Raw genomic sequence first — 14,728 nt, 5'->3', positions numbered from 1 at the left:
TCTTTTATTTCTTTTTTCCCCCTTTTTGCCTAATTGCTTTGGCTATGATTTCTAGTATTTTATTGAGTAGAGGTAATGAGAGTGGACATCTTGTCTTGTTGATAATTTTAGAGAAAAAAATTTAGTTTTACTTCACTGAGTACATGGTAGGTATAGTCATATATGTTCTTTATTATTTTATAGTACATTTCCATCTATACGTAATTTGTTGAGAGTTTGTATAATGAAAGGGTGATGAATTTTATCAGATGCTTTTTATGCATCTATTGAGATGATCATTTGAGTTACAATCCTTCATTCTATTAATGTAGTGTATTACATTTATTAATTTGCATAGGTCAAACCATCCCCGCATCCCAGGGGTAAATCTCTTTTTATTTATCATAACATATGATCCTTTTAATGTAGCTTTGAATTTGGCCTAGCAGTATTTTGTTGAGAATTTATGCATCTATGTTTCCAGGCTGGAGTGCAGTGGTGTGATCTCCACTCACTGCAACCTCTGCCTCCCAGGTGCAAGCAATTCCCCTGCCTCAGCTTCCTGAATAATTGGGATTACAGGCAGGTGCCCCCTGCACAGCTAACTTTTTGTATTTTTAGTAGAGATGGGGTTTTGCCATGTTGGCCAGGCTGGTCTTGAACTCCTGACCTCAAGTGATTCACCTGCCTTGTCCTCTCAAAGTGCTGGGACTACAGACATGAGCCACCCCACATCTGGCCACTTTGTCTGGTTTTGACGTCTAGGTAATATTGGCCTTGTAAAAGGAGTTTAGATGTGTTTCCTCCTTGACAACATTTCAGAAGAGTTGATAAAGACTGGTTTTAATTATCTAAATGTTTAGTAGAACTCACCAGTAAAGCAGTCAAATCCTGGGTTTTTCTTTGTTGTGGGTTTTTAAATTACTGATTCAATCTCTTTATTTATTATTGTCCTCTTCAAACCATCCCCGCATCCCAGGGGTAAATCTCTTTTTATTTATCATAACGTATGATCCTTTTAATGTAGCTTTGAATTCACTGTTGGTAGTTTGCATATTTCTAGGAATTTATCCATTTATTCTAGGTTATCCAATTATTGGAGTATAATTGTTCATAATAGTCCTTTATATTTGTGATTTATGTGCTATTAATTGTAATGTTTTTCTTTTTTTTCTGAGTTTATTTATTTGAGTCTTCTCTCTTTTACTCCTGGGACTTCCATAATTCATATATCAGGTCTCTCAATAATCTAATAAATTCCATAGGCTTTTATCTTCATCCTTGTCATTCTTTTTTCTTTTTCTACCTTGACTGGATAATTTTATCCACAGGGTTCCATATTTTCCATATGCTTCCCAAATTCTTTCTATTTCTTTTTTGTTGTTGTTGTCCTCTGGATTGTTTCATGTGACCTGTCTTTGAATGTATGGATTCTTTCTTCTGCTCGATCCAGTCTGCTGTTGAAACTCTCAATTGCATATTTTATTTCATTCAATGTATTCTTCACCTCCAGAGTTCCTGTTTGATTGTTTTTATAATTTATATTTCTTTGTTGAATTTCTTGTTTGTTAATATATTATTTTCCTGCTTCTTGTTGAGTTGTTTATCTGTATTCTTTTGTAACTCACCGAGCTTCTTTAAAATTATTTTGAGTTATATATAAGGCAATTTATAGGTCTCAACTTTTTGTGTTTGGTTATTAGAAATTTGTGCTCCTTTGGTGGTGTCATGGTTCCTTGACTTTTTGTGTTCCTTTCAGTCTTGCCTTGTTGTCCTTGCATTTGAAGAACAGGTAACCTTCTCTCCTCTTTACTGACTGGCTTCAGGACACAAATGCCTCCATATCTCAGCCTGGCTAGAGATTCTTAGGCTCTTTCTGACCTTTTCTATGGATTATCTTCTCCACAATCTTTGATCCCTTTTGAAAAATAATTTTTATGATTGTATGCCTTCTCTCAATCCTGCAAAGCCAGGCTGGTTGCTTGAAGTCTTCAATTTGTTTTTCCTGGAGTGATGCCCTGCAGTACATAACTTTGTGTCCTTCTTCCCATCTCACAATGTTAAGCCCACTGTCTAAGCATGCTCGAAAGCTATTTGTAGAGGCTCACAATTGCTCTCTGCTGTACTGTGTGGGGAGCCAGCCTTCGGGTGACAGGGAGTGAGGTGTGTGATGCATTGGGTATGCCCGTGAGGCCTTGGCAGGTCCTAAGGTAAGTTTTTTTGAAGTGGCTAATGTGTGGACTTACTGATGTAGTACACTAAGTGGTTAGTAGGATCCAGCTTTGGTTGAGTTCTGAGCCTCTGTGGCTATGTCTTCTCTGTTCCCCGCTCCCAGCCCCTCCCAACCATGATGATTACCTCAGCATTTTGGGTGGGATGAGAAAAAGTGGATTTTTGGGGCAGCATCTCGCATAGCTGGGAAAGCTGAGTGCTCACTCACTACACTCTCACTTTATCCTGTGAAGGAAATCGTGTGTCAACAGCGTTTGTTGACACGGAGCTGTGCTGCCTGTGGGAGGGGTGACAGGAGTAAAGTATCCTCTTCAATCCATCTGTTCTCAGATTTTTTTTGCTCCAATAGTGTGTTGGATTTTCCTGATTTGACTCCTGGACTTTCATATAGGTACTCTCGTCTGCCAGTGGCTGTCAAAATTGATGCTTCTGTGCAGAGATAACAGCAAAATGCTCCTATTCTGTCATCTTGCTGATATTACCACAACTAGCAGTGGTTTTAAGCATCTTCATTTTATCGATTTAATATTATTTTAATTTTGTTTGCATTAATTTACTAAATCGCTTTAACTCTGTATTTTCACAGAAATCCAAAGTCTGAGAAATTCGCAGTTTACATTGTGAATATTCAAGTAACAGTGAAATAAAGATAATTCAAGTTAATATGTAGATTCCACAATAATTTAATATATTTTTAAACACATTACTCAGAAGAGAGAAATACTTTACTCTGAGAGTTATAGACACCTGAATTTGGATGTCAGATCTAACACATTTGTTGTTCATTCTTATTAATGAAAAACTATGTGGGAGAGGAAGTCACTATAAATTATTCATCAAGGAAGGACAAAATTAAGAAAACACACTAGGAAGTATTAACACATGTGCTGTGAATGTGGAAGAAACTTGGCAGGAAGTCAGCTACAAGCTAGCCAGACTGTCTCGGTACAAGGGGCAAAAACCAGCATTCAGTATTTGAGAATGAAGAAGTAGTTAAGACACTGGAAGCTATGGTCAAATGCTTCTGACTGATTCAATTTGCAAGTGACATAGAATATAGGAGAACATGCCCCATGTCTTCTTTAAAAGCATTGAGGCTAATTTCATTATTTTGTTAAGAATTTATACCATTTTGGCAGTCCTCTATGCTATGACAGCAGTTGATTACTTTGCTATGACAGCACTTGATTTCTCTTCAGTTTGCCCACAACACACAACAAAGGAAGATGCAGATAGTGAGAATGAGGGAAATCCTAATGAAAAATAATGTAGATGACAGATACAAACAAAATAGTTCACATTGTCATGGCAAAAATTTAATACTGGACCCAATAATAGACTATATTGATAGCAAGAGGATCTATTTTACTTTTCACTCCTTTCTGTGTTGCTGTAGCATAATTTAATAGAAGGAAATACATTTAACTTTTTAATCATAAATATCTATGTATTTGAAAATGTTTCTGAACTGCTCAATATAGTCACATCTAGGTAGTTACAATAATTGTAAAAATAAGTAATGTAAGATATAAAATTTTAAATAGTTTAACACTAAAATAACCTATTTTATTTATTATTTAATACTATTTTAATATTAAAATAACCAATCATAATAAACAAAAAATATTAGCCACATTAAAATTCACCTTAATAAATATTGAAGAATTTAGAAGTTTAAAAAACTCTCAGGACAGGCCAGGCATGGTGGTTCACACCTGTAATCCCAGCACTTTGGGAGGCTGAGGCAGGCGGATAACCTAAGGTCAGGAGTTCGAGACTAGCCTGACCAACATGGAGAAACACCGTCTCTACCAAAAATACAAAAATGAGCCGGGCATGGTGGCACATGCCTGCAATCCTAGCTACTTGGGAGGTTGAGGCAGGAGAATCACTTGACTCCGGGAGGCGGAGGTTGCAGTGAGGCATGATTGTGCCATTGCACTCCAGCCTGGGCAACAAGAGCAAAACTCAGTCAAACAAAACAAAATCTCAGAACAAAAAGTTGTTATATGACTATAAAAGCTGTATTTTATGTTGAAATTCCTAAGATAGTATGAACTTTTTTATTCCTTCTAAAAATATCAAATGTAGTTGTTTTTATAAATGCTTGTAATAGAGTTATTTTGGAAGTCGAGATTGTTACACATTTTACCTTGGATATTTAAACCCTTTTCTGTTGCTTTCTCATTTAGTAATGATAAAAAGCATTCATTTCTTGTTTCTGTATGCGAAGCTTTTAAAAATTTCCTGGTATATTTTTGGCAAGGGACCATTAGAATACTAATAATGGTGGAATAGTAACTTTGATTTTGAAATTCTATTGCTTAAGATTTTGTTTCATTCCCTTAACATGCTGAATATTGAAGCATGTTAGTACAATAATTACAAACATTTCCTTGAAGTCATTTTATCTGTCCAAATTTAAATAGGGAATTGGCTTCTGAATATAGAGCACTAGTTCTTTTGATTATCCTCTGAGCGCTAAATTTTAAAGCAGTTTTTATGAAAGCCAGTGGAAGTTTTTTCTGGTACCAATTCATTTTTATTTTGACTTGATAATGAGTGCTTATGATCCTGATATGAACTTGAAGCAAAATACTTGAATGTATAATATTTGATGAATTAACAGCAAGGATAAGAATGCATTATTATGTTGTATGGATTTACCTTTAAAATAAATCAGTAAGTATTTAAAGCAGATAATTATCTTTTTATTAAAATGCAATACTATTCTGTTGGTCAATTTTCTAGAAATCATTCTGAATTGCTCTTTTTGTCATTGTGCCAAATTATTTGTGACATAGTAGAAATAATTATGGGAAGTTATTCATTTTGCCATTTTACTTTTAAAAATCACACCGTATTAAAAAATTGGTGCCACAGTTCATCTCATCTCCTAGCCAAATGAATAGTTTCTCCCCACGTACAAACAACGTGATTTAAACTTCCAGGATAAAATTGATCTAGTCAGCAGTGGATTCTCAAAATATCCTTCCATCTGGGCTGGGCATGGTGGCAAGCACATGTAATCCCAGTGCTTTGGGAGGCTGACACAAGAGGACTGTTTGAGGCCAGGAGTTCCAGATCAGCCTGGGCAATGTAGTGAACCTCCTCTACCCTCCATCTTTAAAACAACAACAAAATGCAGCATCTGTAGTCTTAGCTACTCCAAAGGCTGAGGTGGGAGGGTCGCTTGAGCCTGTGCGGTCCAGGCTGCAGTGAGCTATGATTGCGTCACTGCTCTGCAGCCTGGGCAAGAGACTGGGACCCCATCTCAAAGAAAAGTGCTACCACTTGGGAAGGGATAGGAAAAAAAAAAGCTGAGAGTCACAACAAAGAAGGTAAAGGTTACCTGTGCACTTATTTCTAGATTTTGGAAAGGATTTCCTCCAAAAAAAGGGACAGTGAAGGAGGAAGCAAACACATAATTAGCTGCTGAAGGTCTAGTCCTATACATAGGAGGGATTTAGGCCTCCCTGTTTCCAGCACTCCAGCTTAAAGATTCATAAAACCAGGCAGCCACACCTTCTCTGCATTTGGGATGCCCACAGTCCTGAGTCCAATGTTACCCATCGTGGTTCAGTGTCCCACATCTATGAGGAACTCATGTTCAGGGACAGAGCACAGGATGGGTAGAGAAAAACAGGCCTGCCCCTTGCACTCTGGGACCCATAGCAGGGGCTCCTGGAGCTCCCCGAATATTTTAGACCACATGAGCCTCTGGAGAGAACAGCTGAATCAGGAACAGCCTGGTTCCATAGAAAGGGAGTCAGTGGCAGAGACCTTGTTGTTAATCTTAATGGGGGAACTGAGTGCTGGAGGGTTTGGGGTATCATGGGAAGGAAGGAGGATCAGGATAGAGACCCATGATGTTGCCCTTCAAGGAAGAATGAGGTTGTGTTTGTGTGTGTGTGACTTCATGAAGCATTTTCCCACTAACTCTAGTCTCCTATCTGCATCAACAGTGAGTCCCAGCAACAGGCAGGATTTGGGTTCTGCTATAGTTTAGATTTTAGCCTCCAAACGTCATGTTGAAATGCAATCTCCGGTGTTGAAGGTGGGGCCTAGTGTAAGGTGTTTGGCTCATGGGGGTGGATCTCCCATGAATGGATTGGTGCCGTTCCTGCAGTGCTGAGTGAGCTCTTACTCTATTAGTTCCTGAGAGTTACTTGGAGAGCTGGTTGTTAAAAAGGGCCTGGCATCTTCACTCTCTTTCCCTTGCTTCCTCTCTCACCATGTGATTTTTACACATGTGGATTGCCTTTCACCTTCCATGGTGCCTGGAAGCAGCCTGAGTCCCTCATCTGAAGCCAATGCTGGTGCCATGCAGTACAGCCTGCCAAACCATGAGCCAAATACATGTGTTTTCTATATAAATGACCCAGCCTCAGGTATTCCTTTATAACAACACAAGTGCTGAAACAGGTGCTTATAGAAATACATCTTTCCATTAATCAGTAACCAGGTAACCTGGAGCTGTAAGGAGAACAGAGGCTGGAACAAGAAACAGTGGGCCAACGTCAAAAAAAGTGGTGTCTGATATTTGAATTAAAATGAGAGAGCACTGGTATTAAAAATACAAAAATTAGCTGTTTGCTTAGAGCTTGATGATGTGTAGACAGATGTTTAAAAAGTCAGAAAAAAACTAAATACTATGTGCATGTGAAAAAAATGCGTACAAGTTGTGGGCAGCTTCAGTATGCTAAATCAGTATTAGTTATAATGCTTTCTATTTTCTTATGTAAATTTTTTGTATCTTTTGTGTTCTCTTCAAAGAACAATTATTTTAAAAATGAAACAGGTTATTTAAAATATGGAGGATTAAATGGGTCTTAAGGTGTTTAAAAATGCAATCCATATTTAATCTAGAGAAAACATTTGGTGTCTTCTTCTTCTTCTAATATAATCTTTTACAGTTGCATGTTCTTCATGCTGTGTGATTGACTGTGTCTTTACTAAAAATCTATTTTTCTTTTTTATTCATCTATTCTACATAATCTCACTGTTGTAGGAAAAAAAAATGGGTTCTTGCCACATGACCAGGATAATTTAGGCACCTGAACACACTGTAGGGTGAATAGGGCAGGGGCTGTTGGGTGAAAAGGAAAAAAAAGGAAACAGGGACTCTTAGCAAAGTGAGAGAGAGTCCTGCCTGAGAGACTGAATCCCAGGTTCCCACACAGGAACAGGAGAGACCACACTCCTCCCCGCTGCAAATGGCATGAACTTCCGGAGGCTCCACCTTGTCCTGCCAGTGTGCAGGTAGGTCCCTTTTTACTTGGCTGTTTCAACACCTAATATTGGAAAGACTTCCCTAGTTCACAAGACAGTATGTATAACTTCTTATTTAATCTTTGCAACTGTACTGAGACATAAGTAAAGTGGGACTGACTCTCAATGCTTTAGAGATGAGGAAGCCAATCAAGAGATAGATGAAGAGATTGCCTGGTAACTTAAAACTTCACTTAAAAAAAAAGCTGGCTCAGATAGCTTCATGAGTGAATTCTACCATGCATTTAAAGAAAACCAGTCCTTAACAATCTCTTCAAAAAAAAAAAAAAAAAAAGAATAATACTCTACACTTCCCAACTCATTCTATGAGGTCATCATTACCTTGATAACAAAACCAAAGACATCACAAAGGAAATAAAGGAAAATGAAATAAAAATAAGCAACAAAGCTACACCCTAATATCTTTTATTAATACAGAGGCAAAAATATTCAATAGACTACTACTAGCAAATAAATTCCAGCAACATATAAAAATCATTATATAACATAATCAAGTGGGATTTATCCTAGGAATGCAAAATTGGTTTAATATCCAAAAGTCAACTAATGTAGTATACTATATTAACAGAATGGAGGGTATATTAAATGTGTCTTTTTATTTTTCTGTTTGTTTATTTCTTCTTTTTGATGCTTTCACATGTAGGCCTTGTAGACACTGGAGGAACTGCTCCTCCCAGGGCTACCCACTTCCTAGAGACAGCAAACCATCTACCTCCAAGAACACATTTTCTGTGGAAAAAACCCACCCAGCGCCCACACATCCACCCACCTTTTCCCTTGGTCTGTCACTATTCCCCAGGAGCAGGTGTCCAACAACTAGATTACTGGGACAGTTCATAAGCCTCAGAGCCTGCTAAAATGATTCAAACCATCCAATTCCAAGCCTGCTTAACCTTCCTTGCCTGATTTTTGTGGGAACCAGAACAAAAGTCGCCACCCACTTTTCTCCTCAATCCCTCTGTCTTCTGACAGATTGCATTGCTTCCCTGTGTGCCCTGCATGGCAAGCCATCCATCCTGCTTCTAGGAAACTCTGAGGAAACTAAACTTTTTGCTTCATAAAAGTCATTTTCATGTTTGTGTGTCTTACTTGTGAAAGGAAAATATCTTGGCCCCTTTAAGCTGGGAACTGCTCAGGGCAAATCTGCCTCCCATTCTATTCAATTCTACCTCTTTTTACTGAGGTAGATGCATATCTGATTGCCTCCTTTGGAAAGGCTAATCAGAAACTCAAAAGAATGCAACCATTTGTGTCTCACCTATCTGTGACCTGGAAGCTCCCTCCCCACTTCCAGTCTTCCTGCCTTTGCTTCAAGTTGTCAAAACTTTCCTGACCCAACCACTGTATTTCTTACATATATTGATTGATGTCTCATGTCTCTCTAAAATGTATAAAACTAAGCTGTGCCCTGACTACCTTGGGCGCATGTCAGGATTTTCTGAGGCTGTGTCATGGGAATCCGTCCTCAACACTGGCAAAATGAACTTTCTAAATTAACTGAGACCTGTCTCAAATTTTCAGGGTTCACACACTATACATGATTTTTAAAATTGTAGGTATCCGTAAGACATAGGGAAAAGCCACATGATTATCTCAGTAGACACAGAAAAAGCATTTGACGAAATCCAAGGTCATGATAAAAATACTCAACAAACTATAAATAGAAGGGAATTCTTTCACTATTATAAAGACAAAAACACCCACGGTTAACACCACCAGGCTTAATGTTGAAAGACTGAATGTTCATCCTCTCAGAGCGTAAACACAAAGATGTCCATTCCTACCACTTGATTCAGAATTGAATAGGGGGCTCCAGACAGGACAATTCATCAAGAAGAAGTAAGAGGCATCCAGATTAAACATAAGGAGGTAAAATTATCTCTATTTGCAGATGTCATGATCGTATACATAGAACATGTTAAGAAATGTACTAAAAAAATTTTTAAATATGAGTTCAGCAGGCTGCACCATCAGTATACAAAAGTCATTTTTCCCTATACCCTAGTCTATTAGTTTCCTACTATTGTTATAACAAATGATTACAAGTTTGGTGGCTTAAAAAGGACTTAAATTTATCATCTTTTAGTTCTGTAGTCAGAAGTATGGCATGAATTTCACTGGGCTGAGATCATAGAAGTATCAGGGCTGTCAGCCTTCCTGGAGGTGCTGTAGGATAATTTGTTTCCTGGCCTCTTTTAATGGTTATGGGCTGCCTATATGCCTTGCCTCATGGTTTTTCCCTGTATCACTCCAACCTCTGCTTCCATTGTCCCATCTCCTTCTCTCCCTCTAGGAGTTGGCTGGAAAATGGGAGTAATTAGTCCTGTGTACGAAGTTTCTTTTTAGAGTGATACATGTATTCTCAAATTGATTATGGTGATGATTGTCTAACTCTGTGGATACACTAAAATCTATTGAATTGTACACTTTAAATGGATGAATAGTATGATACGTGAAATTATATCTCAATAAAGCTGCTAAAAACAAAGAAAAAATAAGGACATAAGCATGAACAGTATCTTCAGATAAAGAAATACAAATGAATATCAATTTCTGCAAACTGATAATTTTTACAAAACTCACTTTTATTATTCACAATTGTATAATTCCTTTATAAATATTTTAAATTCACAGCAAAAATGAAAGGCATGATGAAAGAAAACAAAAGGTAGAAATCATTGAGAAAAAAATACCACCAAGAAATAGTTATAGTTCAAATATTAGGATATAACTAGGATTTTCTATTAAGATTTTTTGTAATGAAGACAAGTTGAGGAAATCTTGTATAAGTTGTACAGATACAATTGTTCAAAATTCATTGTAAATATGTTTACTTTGGTAATTTTAAGCGTAATTTAACACCTAAATGAACAATTATTAGAATAATCTCATGTGTTAGTATGCTTAAACAAAATGTGCAGAGTATGACAAAAAAGATCCATGATATTGCAAGCACTTATGAAAAAGAAAGAGATAAACCTCATGAATTGATGAAATATTTTAATTGTGGTTTTAAAATTTGGCATTTAAACCTGCTAAGGTCTAGGGCAGCTCTCAGCAATCGGTGAGAGCATAAATGTTATTATGGTTTTTAAATGAGTTATGAGCAACAGGATAAATGAGTGTGGCTTTCCAAATGCCTGGGTATAAAGTTTCTCATTGAGACACTGACGGAAATTAAGAGGGTAGTAAATTTACAGCATAGTAAGATAATTTTTTTTTTATGCAACAGATAGTCACCTTGTAAAATTCATAGCCACAGTAAGATAGCTAAATAAATATTTAGTCTTGGTAATTTTATGAGTAATAATAAAGGTTTATGTTAACAAAGACATTGATAAAAGTGCTGGCAAACAGATTGTAATAAGTGAGCTGTGATAAAAACATAAACAGAAGCTAATATATTCATGAGAAGACATTTGGTCCTGAAACATACCAAAGGGAGAGATTTGAGACTGAGATGCGCTTTTGGCTATACTGAGCGATAAGGTTATTAACCTATGAGTGTTCATTTACCTGTGTCCTATCCTAGACATACCGGGCTAGAAATGTTTATTTTCTTTGTGCCATTCCTTAGTATATATGGGTGACTTTCTCACCTGGAAATTATGTGGAAAGGACTTGGCTTAACTGATGAACTGTTACATGGAAGAACAAGAGGCTCTTTATTGTTAAGAGAAGATTATTTATCCAAATGATGCTTTGGGAAAAATATTTAAAGGAGGGAGTAGTATAAGAACATTATAAAGACAAGTATTTTCAACTGAATGGTTTTGCTGAAAACTTGACTTGGAAGGTTTAGATTAACAGAATATAGTATCAGATAGTATATTTTTAATTTACTTTTTCAAAATATTCCATTAGAATACTCATGAAAAGTATACCAATCTCCAAAATAGTACCAAAATGTATAGAGAATATTTTAGGCCAGAGCCCATCTGTAATATTTACTAATTTTAACATTGATGGTAACAGAATACTAAAATTAATAGACTAATAACTATGTGTTTTTGCATCTGAAACAGAATATCAGTGCCCCCAAAATCATAAGAGCTAACATTTATTTACTACTTACTATGCACCAGCAGTATTATAATTATTTTTACAAGTATTAATACATAGAATTCTATAAGGTGCATAGCAGTATATCACCATTGCAAATTAGGAATGAGGATCTCAGCAAGAGGGTAAAATAGGAAGCTTTACTCCCCATTGCATAAATTTTAACTAGCAATGACACACAGATAAGAACATCTTGGTGAAACTGGGAATAAGCCTGAGTCAGTCACCTGCATTATCCACAGAGTTGTATATGTATATAAAAAATGCATGGAAAGGGTAAGATAAATAATCCCACTTTGATCACATTACACCTCTCTCCCAAGAAGGCACAGCACCACAGAGAGAATTTCCTAGGATCATGATTACTATGGAGGAAAAAGAGAACTGGAAGTGGAAATCCAGACTCTTTAGCATTCTGAAATGCTTCCCAGGAAGCCCACTTCAGTCTCATCTGAAGAGAAACACAGTGAGGAACAGCACAAATAGATCACCTGGGGTCAAGTAGAAACAAAGTGAGAAGGTAGAGCCTGCAGCAACCACCATGAAGATCTTGGTGGTAAGTCTTTGTAGTTGGCAGCAGTGATTCCTGATCAGAGGTACCAGCTAACAGCATGGCCCACGTGCAAAACTGAGCTGGTCACTCTCAGAAGTAGAGGGATGTACTACCTGGCTTACAATCTTAGATAGCTAGTCTCCAGGACCAACTCTGACCCTGTCCTGGGGCCCTAACCAGGGAGGGAGATGGCCAGTGCAGCAATTTCTGATAGAGATTAGGAGCTAGATCTGCTACACCTGGAAATTTAAACAATCCGCAGATAAGCCTCAAAGCCCACTCCATGGTCCAGCCCAGACAGAGAGGCAAAACTGAAACATGCATTTCTAATGTGCATAGCAACTGGTCCCATCCATTCTGATCAGCAACTCCACCTAACCTCAGGGCCCCTCTTGCAATCCTGTCCAGCTGCTGAACTCAAAGAGTAGTGCCACGTGGCCAGGCAATGCAGCCTATGGCCAGCTTAATCAGAGGTGATTTTAGGGCCCATCCAGCAACTCAGCCTTATTGCAGAGCTCAGCCAGTAGTTTTGCTGAATAGCAGATCTCAACAATGTCTCCCACCCAAACCCAAAGCAAAGACAGCAGCCCAGGCATCTAGTGAAACTAAAAGCAACCTCTTCCTACCCAGGGCCTACCAGCTGGCTTATCCAGAATCACAGGCTACACTAAATAGTGAAAGACTATCCCTGCCAAAGAACACTTGTAAAAGCTGCAAAAGGAGCCTCCTCAAATGTGTAGATGTCAGAGCAACAACACAGGGGTTACAAAGACTCAGAAAATCACGACACCTCTAAAAGAAACTAACAAAGATCCAACAATGAACTCTAAAGAAAGGGAGATTGATGAAACAAAAGAGACGTAATTTGAATAATCCTTATAAATAAGTTCAGTGAACTACAAGAACACATGGGTTAATAAATTAAATAAAATTTGAAAAACAATGCATTTATAAAATGAGTTTGACAAAAAATAGAAACAATAAATAGAAATCCTAAAGATGAAGAATAAAATGACTGAACTGAAAAATGTAATAATAGAAAGCTTCAACAGCAGCCTTGATGAAGCTGAAGAAAAAATTAGAACATTTAAAATTATTCTGGCGGAGGAGCAAAAAAAAAAAAAGAATGAAAAAGGCTATGAGAATCATGGGGGGAAACCATCCAGAGACCTAACTAACTTATAATGGATCTTCAAGAAGCAGAAGAAAGAGAAAATGGGCCAGAAAGCATATTTAAAGAAACAACGACTCACAACTTCTCTAATCTGGAGAAAGGACACAGGTTTCCAATCAAATTCAACCCAAAGAGAAGCTTATCAAGATATATAATAAACTATCAAAGACAAAGAAAAAGTTCTGAAAATAGTAAAAGGTAATAAATACACCACATAAAAAGAGGGTCCCAATATGACTATCAGCAGATTTCTCAACAGAAATCCTGCAGGGCAGGAGAGAGTGGGGTCATATATTTAATGTGGTATGGTGAAGGAACAAAACCTGCCAACCAGTAATATTTTACCCAGCAAAGCTGTCTTTTTGAAATGAAAGAGAAATAAAAACTTTCCCAGAAAAATAAAAGCTAAGGAGTTCATTATCACTAGATCTGGCTTAAAGGAATTGCTATTTATATATATATATATATATATATATGCACCCAACGTCTAAGTACCTAAATATATGAAGAAAATATTAAAAGATCTGAAGAGGGTGGTAAACTGCAATACAATAATTGTGCAATATCCCTCTTTCAGTAGTGGACAGATCATCTAGGTAGAATATCAACACAGAAACATTGGACTTGAACAACACTTTAGATCAGTAGACTTAACAGACATGTATAGAACTTTCTATCCAATAGCAACAACAAACACATGCTTCTGAAGTGCACATGGAACATTCTCTAGGAGAGATCATGTTAGGCCACAGGTAAAGTCTTAGAGCATTTAAGCAGATTGACATCATATCAAGTACAAATGAGGAAACAGAGGGGCAAAGAAGAAAAGGAACCTGCCCAAGGCCTTTACATATAATAACTGGAGGAGCTTTAGCTCAAACCCTGGAAGCCATAGTCTGTGTTTTCAACCACTCCTCTGTACTGCCTTTTTGAAGGCATTCACCCCACCCCACCACACTTTAGCTTCTTGTTCTCCACATTTTCTCAGAAATTCACCTTCTGTGCATCTAAATTGATAAGAAGTTGGGGCGGGGCAGCTTGGCAGGCAGGGAGCAAGCAGATGCACAGCACATGGGAGCCCTTTTCAATTTACAGATTCAGACCTATCTGTGTCAGACATAAAAATGTTTTCTTTTAAATTTAACTATTGTTTCTAATTGATTTATTCGTGTTTCTTTTTTGTGAAGTGCTACTGCATAGGTTTGGTATTTTCTATTTCCTCTATCATCTTTGCATTAAAAACATTATTATCATTGTGAACCTTGATTCACATGTCTTCTGTCACAAGGCCGATTAGAGATACTGTATGTTGCAAGCTACTTCTAATTTGGATTTGACTTTCTAAAATTAGTTTACTACTATTTCTTCTTAATTCAGCTCCTCATGTTTCTTTCCGGCTTGCACCTCGGTTTGTTGCCTTGCCATACAATACCCAA

This window comes from Macaca thibetana, chromosome 3 (assembly GCF_024542745.1).
Source record: "Macaca thibetana thibetana isolate TM-01 chromosome 3, ASM2454274v1, whole genome shotgun sequence".
Lineage (NCBI taxonomy): Eukaryota > Metazoa > Chordata > Mammalia > Primates > Cercopithecidae > Macaca > Macaca thibetana.
Note: the sequence above shows the minus strand (reverse complement) of the source record.